This window comes from Papilio polytes, unplaced genomic scaffold, assembly GCF_000836215.1.
Source record: "Papilio polytes unplaced genomic scaffold, Ppol_1.0 DF821067.1, whole genome shotgun sequence".
Lineage (NCBI taxonomy): Eukaryota > Metazoa > Arthropoda > Insecta > Lepidoptera > Papilionidae > Papilio > Papilio polytes.
This window is the reverse complement of record NW_013528137.1, coordinates 3059176-3065746: the sequence shown is the minus strand read 5'-3', so window position 1 is coordinate 3065746 and position 6571 is coordinate 3059176. Positions and strand designations below refer to the sequence as shown.

At 33.4% G+C, this 6571-nt stretch overlaps 2 non-coding genes across 2 annotated transcripts; one reads left to right on the top strand and one right to left on the bottom strand.

Moving 5' to 3' along the window:
• Window positions 1-577: 577 nt before the first annotated feature.
• On the top strand, window positions 578-649 carry Trnaa-cgc. Its single transcript has one exon. It is a non-coding gene; the product is annotated as a tRNA-Ala (tRNA).
• A 335-nt stretch (window positions 650-984) lies between these two features.
• Trnaa-cgc lies at window positions 985-1056 on the bottom strand. The gene has a single exon. It is a non-coding gene; the product is annotated as a tRNA-Ala (tRNA).
• Between the last annotated feature and the right edge of the window lie 5515 nt (window positions 1057-6571).

Sequence of the window (6571 nt, the reverse complement as noted above, 5' to 3'; positions counted from 1 at the left end):
ATATTAAAAAAATAATAAGTAGCCGATTTGTTATTCTATGTTCTACAATTACGCCAAATTTTATCAAGATTATTCCTGACATCTCTGGATACCTTTTAACAAACATTCATCTATCCATCCATTCTTTTTGCATAAGTTATAATAATACTGGTCAGGGAAATGACAAAAAAATGTATGATGGCTCTACAAAGTTGCCAGCTTTGTATGAAAAAACAGATTGTGTTAATTTGATGATTTTTTAATTGTAGTTTTCGTAAGAAATAAATAAAACACTCTCTCTTTGTTTCGCAGCCGTTCGTTTTTAGTGGACTTCATGTGGATTCCTTTCTACCTCTTACAATAGACAACCGACAAAGCGACACGCACGGTAAAATCTAGAACTACCAATGTGACAGCTGTCAGTTAACAAGTGCTTTATTGAAATGTTCGTATCATACTGTCCTGTTACAAAGGCTTGTGATATTTATTAAATTTTGTTATTTACAACAGAAAGTAGTCTCGACAAAAAGTGGATTCTAATGTCACATAAAGAGACATGGTAAAGTAAGTGAAGTGTTTATTCGTTTCAAACGTCATAGGGGGTGTAACTCAGCGGTAGAGTGTCTGCTTCGCATGCTGAAAGTCCTGGGTTCAAATCCCAGCACCTCCAATATTTTTTTTTGCAAATTAACACTAAATTTCTTTAAAATCCCTTTAATTATTTTTTACTTAAGTTGTAATTGCATTAAAGTTCGTAAAATATCGGACGATATAATAACTAGTTACGAACGAGTATCAGTGCGCAGTGTGTTGCGTCAAGTACGTGAGGTCTTCTTTAAAAAGTGAAAGGCCAATAAACCCAGATTAGACCATACAACGATAAAAATAACGTCTCAATAACAAGATCACAATAAACGTACAATACAAAACGTGTATTCCCATTGTAAAAAATATTACCTTCAAAATATAAACATCATACAAAAAGGAACCTATCTAAAAATAATCTGGAGGTGCTGGGATTTGAACCCAGGACTTTCAGCATGCGAAGCAGACACTCTACCACTGAGTTACACCCCCTGTTACAATAATCACGAAAATAAGGCATGAATTTTAAAAAATTTATTGTTGTAAGGACTCTTTAAAATATACACTTCTAAGTCTATAGGTTAAAATGTAATGATTCTCTAACTTATTATATACTTAACTTGCTGAAGTAGATATCTTTTGTGATAAACATACAGGAAATATATGAGATGCAGTGATACTGAGGGCCACGTACACGGCGCGGGCGGTGGCAACAGATGTCACATATTGAAATGTTAACCAATCCCATCACAAAATATTATTACTTTTGCCATGAAATAAGAAAATTGACTTAAGAAAAAATTATTTACGTTTATAACTTGGGATGTAAAAACATTCGTAATTCCTTTAGATGTAAGTTAAGAATCAACAATTTTAAAAAATAAATATTGTAACAATTTATTTATTAACTAGCTTTCGCCCGCGATTCCGTCCGCGTGGAATTAAAAAAAAAACAAAAGTAAGTAGCCTATGTGTTCTTCCAGACTGTCCTCTACATCTATACCAAGTGTCATCGGAATCCGTTCAGCCGTTTTGGCTACAAACTTTAACAAACATCCATCCATCTAAACTTTCGCATTTATAATATTAGTATGAAGTATGATTAAAAATAATCTCATCTATGTTCTAATTCTGTAATTAAAATTATATTACAAAATAATCATATCGAAACAAATATAAGTGGGTTGTTAATTAATAGAAAAAAAAACAGAAGTTGCTAATCAATTGGAGTAGAAGTCGGACAGCGCGGCCGCGACCCACATTCGAAGTTCTGATCTCCTAGTACAAACGAGAGTTATTCAAATAAGCTCTCACTTAAGTATGCTTAAGCGCATATTGATCATACATGTGTAAAATCCCATTATATTAGTAAGTTAAGATTTACAAGTTATTACAAAAATACTACTAAAAATGCAAAGAAAAACATACAAAGAGAAATCGCATAAATGCAGATAAGTAATTGTCAAAAACAGCAATAGATTACTTAAATTCCTTCCATCATACGTACTTTTCATACTAATATTATAAATGCGAAAGTTTAGAAGTATGAATGGATGTTTGTTAGAGTTTGTAGCCTTAATGGCTGAAGGGATTTCGATGAAATTTGGTATACCTGTAGAGGATAATCTGGAAGAACGCAAAGGCTGCCCCCTTTTGTATTTTTAATTCCACGCGAACAGAGTCGCGGGCGGAAGCTAGTTTTAATATATTTTCTCATTCAAAGAATCAAAATTGTAGTTACATTTTACTTAAATTAGGCATTACAGTATTTATTTCCCATTGTTATTAAACTTCCTATGTTCAAAGGATTCTATAAATAGTAAGGAGGTCCAATTTTAAAATAATTACAGTATCTAAAATAATCCAATACTTGGGTAATAAATCGACGGAGCGTTTTTATCGGATGGGTCGGCGTTGGCGCGTGCTGGCGCATACTAATCCATCGGAAGCATTTTAAAAATAAAAGAATAGACTTTATTGATAGCCGTGGAAGGAAAGGAATATCTAAGTATGCTAATTTACTACGGAAATATCCTGATTATCCTCACTGAGGAACAGGAACCTTGCTGAAAAAGATTCATTTACTCGTTACCTAAAAAGCTGATGTAATGTAAAAGCGAAAATACATGCCAGTAAAATAAAGTGTTGCTGGAATGCTAGTTTTATGCATGTGGTTAAAAACATTCTTAAACTCTCCACTATGTAGAGATATTTGCAGTCGCTAGATATTATAGCAAAGTAAAATTCTAGTTTCTCGATAAATCATCACCGCAAACCCAACGCTCGTGGTTCCGCATATTAATCTAATATTACCTTTTAAAAGTGTAGACACATCCTTCAACAATTTACTAGAAAAATAAGTTTACTTTATAATTTATAATTTTATCGGTAATAAAACATCCTGTAGCCTAACTACAGGTACTACAAAAATGCATGAGAAGTATATCATGCTACCGGGTTAGTGAAAAATAGGTTAAAATGATGGACATTTCCTTAACGCCTATTGAATTGACAAAAAGATCAAAAGCCCGTACAAGAAATTCCTTACCTCACCTTTGTACAAAAGTGAGATCTACGACAGTCACGTACAACTCTTTGGGCCAGCGATTTGCAACTGAGTCACGCAACGACGCCCTACGCACCGACTACCTAATTATTACAAGTACCGTGAAGCTGTGACCAAATGGATACTAGTGATTTCTTGCTTAAATAAATTTCTGTGATCTCTGTTATGAATTCCAATCGGTGGTGCTAATATTCTGAATTCGGATGATAGCTTGTTCGTAATAACTTTTGTATAAGAGATTTCACTTTTAATTAATATAAAATTCATTTTGTGGAAAAAACCTTCCGACTATACAGACGCCTGTCAAAATGTAATAGCAAATATACGCAACGTAAAATTTATTTCTCACTTCCATGAATCTTTTTGTGGTTTATTCACGGAAACTGATAGATGAAAAATTTATCATAAATCGAAATAAAAAAAAGTGTAAACACGGTATACGTAAAAATAAAACAGGCCTTTTTTCTGTGTTGAGTTTTAAAAGCGCTTTCACCGTGCGAATAAATACACGAGTAGTCGACTATTGGCAATTTTCAAAGTAGTTGGAGCGGTAAATAAATATTTGTTTATTGCAATTAATGGATTCGATGCGATCACGTTGTCTCCCTGTAGATTTTATCTGCCAATTTAGAAGTGCTCGGAATACGTATAAATAGTAAGCTAAAAATGTTGTATGAATACGTGCAAATTAATCATTTAAAATGACCTGATTAACCATCATAACCTATAACTCATTGTGACTTGATGTTCCTTATATCCATATCTCTCTCGTGTCGGAGGCCAAGACTCACTTCGGGTCGCTGCGCCAATGCAGTAAGTACATGTATATCTATATCTTTACTAATATTATAAAGATGAAAAGTTTGTTTTTTCAGTGAAATGAAAACTTTTCATTGATTTGATATATATTGAAGTAACTCAAAAATTAATTGTCCGATTTCAAAGATTCTTTCACCATTAAAAAGCTATGCTGTGTAACATAGACTATATCTTTTAATTTCTCGTGGATATAGTCTCGAGCAAAAGCTAATTTTTCACAAATAACGGTAAATCAAGATCGTGAAAAAATATCATATAACGCCAAAGATAAAGTTACAGAGTCGACAAGTGTCACAAAACATGTTAAGACATCGTGTATGATATATTTATCAACGAACCCGTCGCAAGATGTCAATTAATCATGTGACGGAAATAAAACGCTGACTTCTGAGGGGTTACAACGAATATTCGTATTCGTATTCGTTTTCGTAACGTCAACGATAAAAGTGGTTTTAGTTTGTGCAGCGCCAAAGTACACCTTCATACAAATTCTGTCGATTACGTTACGGATGCGTTCTTGAAACTATCACGCATCTATTCGTAATAGACCCTCTGGAAAATGTTAACCATATTTAATAGAACATTAAAGTAATAACGTTGCATAAAGTATGAGCGCTGGAATAACTCTTCGAAGAAGACTTAATTAAATCTATACATATAATAAAATTGGAATGTCTGTTTGTAATAACATAAGAAAAATTCCTGATTTCGAGAAGATGATGTATTTTCACTGAAGGGTAGCTGACATAAAATTGCGTAGACGAAGTTGTGGGCAACAGCTAGTTATTGACATAAAATGCTTTATTTCTAACACTTTACAGTTATTTTTATTGTTACTAGAAATATGTTTTTTCTCCTGAAGAAATTACAATTTCTCTATACCTTATGTTCTTGACGTATGTATGTTCTAATACCATAATTTACTTCAAAACAATATTTTACGATATTCTGTTTCATGAACAGCTCCTATGAGGTATTATGGCCGCGGCCCGCGGAACACATCTTACGAGAGTACTTCGGTAAAGTGCAGAGGTTATGAATATTTCATATCTGGTAAAAGCCGCCTTCATCAAATAAAGACTTTGTAAACGAAGTTAAATGGTTTTGTAAAAGTTTGATGGTAAGTTGTGGCCACTAAGAATGCGGTTTAATGTATTGCTCCAAGCATTATTAAGCAATTGTCCTATAAGACCCAAAGACGTTACGAAGGTCGAGAGTGTCTTCGAGAAAAATAGTCAATTTTTGTCAATTGAGAACTGAAAATACTGTCGCCACCTTTATGTCTATAAGGTGTTTACAAGGCAATGGCTCACATTGATTTTCAGTTCAAAAATCAATCTTTACTGATGATTTTTGCAGTTGGTGTTGCGATCAACTAAAGATGATGTATTTTTGTTTTTAATTAAAGGTAATCAGTTTATCGCTTTTCTCTGTTTTCGTGGCCCGTCCAAGTATAGCAGTTAGGACGTAATACAATTACTAGTTCATGAGTCTGAAGTATGTCGTTGTGGCCTCACGGAGAACGGAAAATTCACAACCAAAAAAAACGTTGTTATTACAATTTTTGTAAGTGCTTGGCAAAGACGGTATTTAGTAAATACTATTATTTCTAGTATCTTTACTTCTTTACTAATGTAATAAAGTACACACTGCTTAGTGGTGTAGGATGTCAGAATCACGGCATATTTTTGAATAATTCTTTCTTTATATATATTTTCAAAGTAGTTAACTTAGGGGGTAAATAAATTGGAAAAATCCTTCATATGCCAACCATTAAGGAAGCAGATTTATTATGGTAACAGTAATTTCGACATATGCCATTGTCGACAAATGTTAACATTAAACTAAAGTTTTATCGGGACGGGAACAGTTAGTAGTAAGGTATAATTGAATACATTTTAAGATTGAACTAAATTGATTTACATAATGAGAACTATCTAATTGACAGCATGGATTCAGCATCTATCAATCTGTCATTTGGCAGTTGTCAGCCGCCATGTTGCCGCCGCCATATTTGCCGCGTCATCTGACAGCGTCGGTAAACCGAGTGGAAGACGAATGATGGATTATCGTATGCGGAAGATCGTTAATAATGTTTTATCGTTTATTTATCGATGTAGTTCTCTCGGTTCAGCTTAGTTTACTTTTATTAAGATAAAATGCCTTTAGTTGAGTAAACGGCAAGAGAAAGCCGTCGCTATTATAACGATAACGTCCAAAATAAACACATGCAACTTTTAAATTTTTATCTATATCTATACTATTATAATAAAGCGTAAACACACACTTCTTTGTTGCCTAAGATGTCAGCAATCACAGCATATTTTTGAATAATTCTTTCTTTAATAAAAATCCCTACACTTACGTCGCGCTTTAGGCTATATATTTTCACGCCATTAAACTTTAGATTGTAAATATTTTAGATAAAAACCCTAATGTGGGAAAGAGGCCATAAGTTGCTGCTAACATCAAGGATGGTTCCTTTCCAAGGTTTCCATGCTTTGTCATCATGTCATGTCATTTTGACATTTGCAATTGGTAATTTGACACATGTAAACAATAAAATAAAATTTTCATAATTTCATGCGGGTGAAGCCGCACGGGAACAGCTAGTGCTTAAAT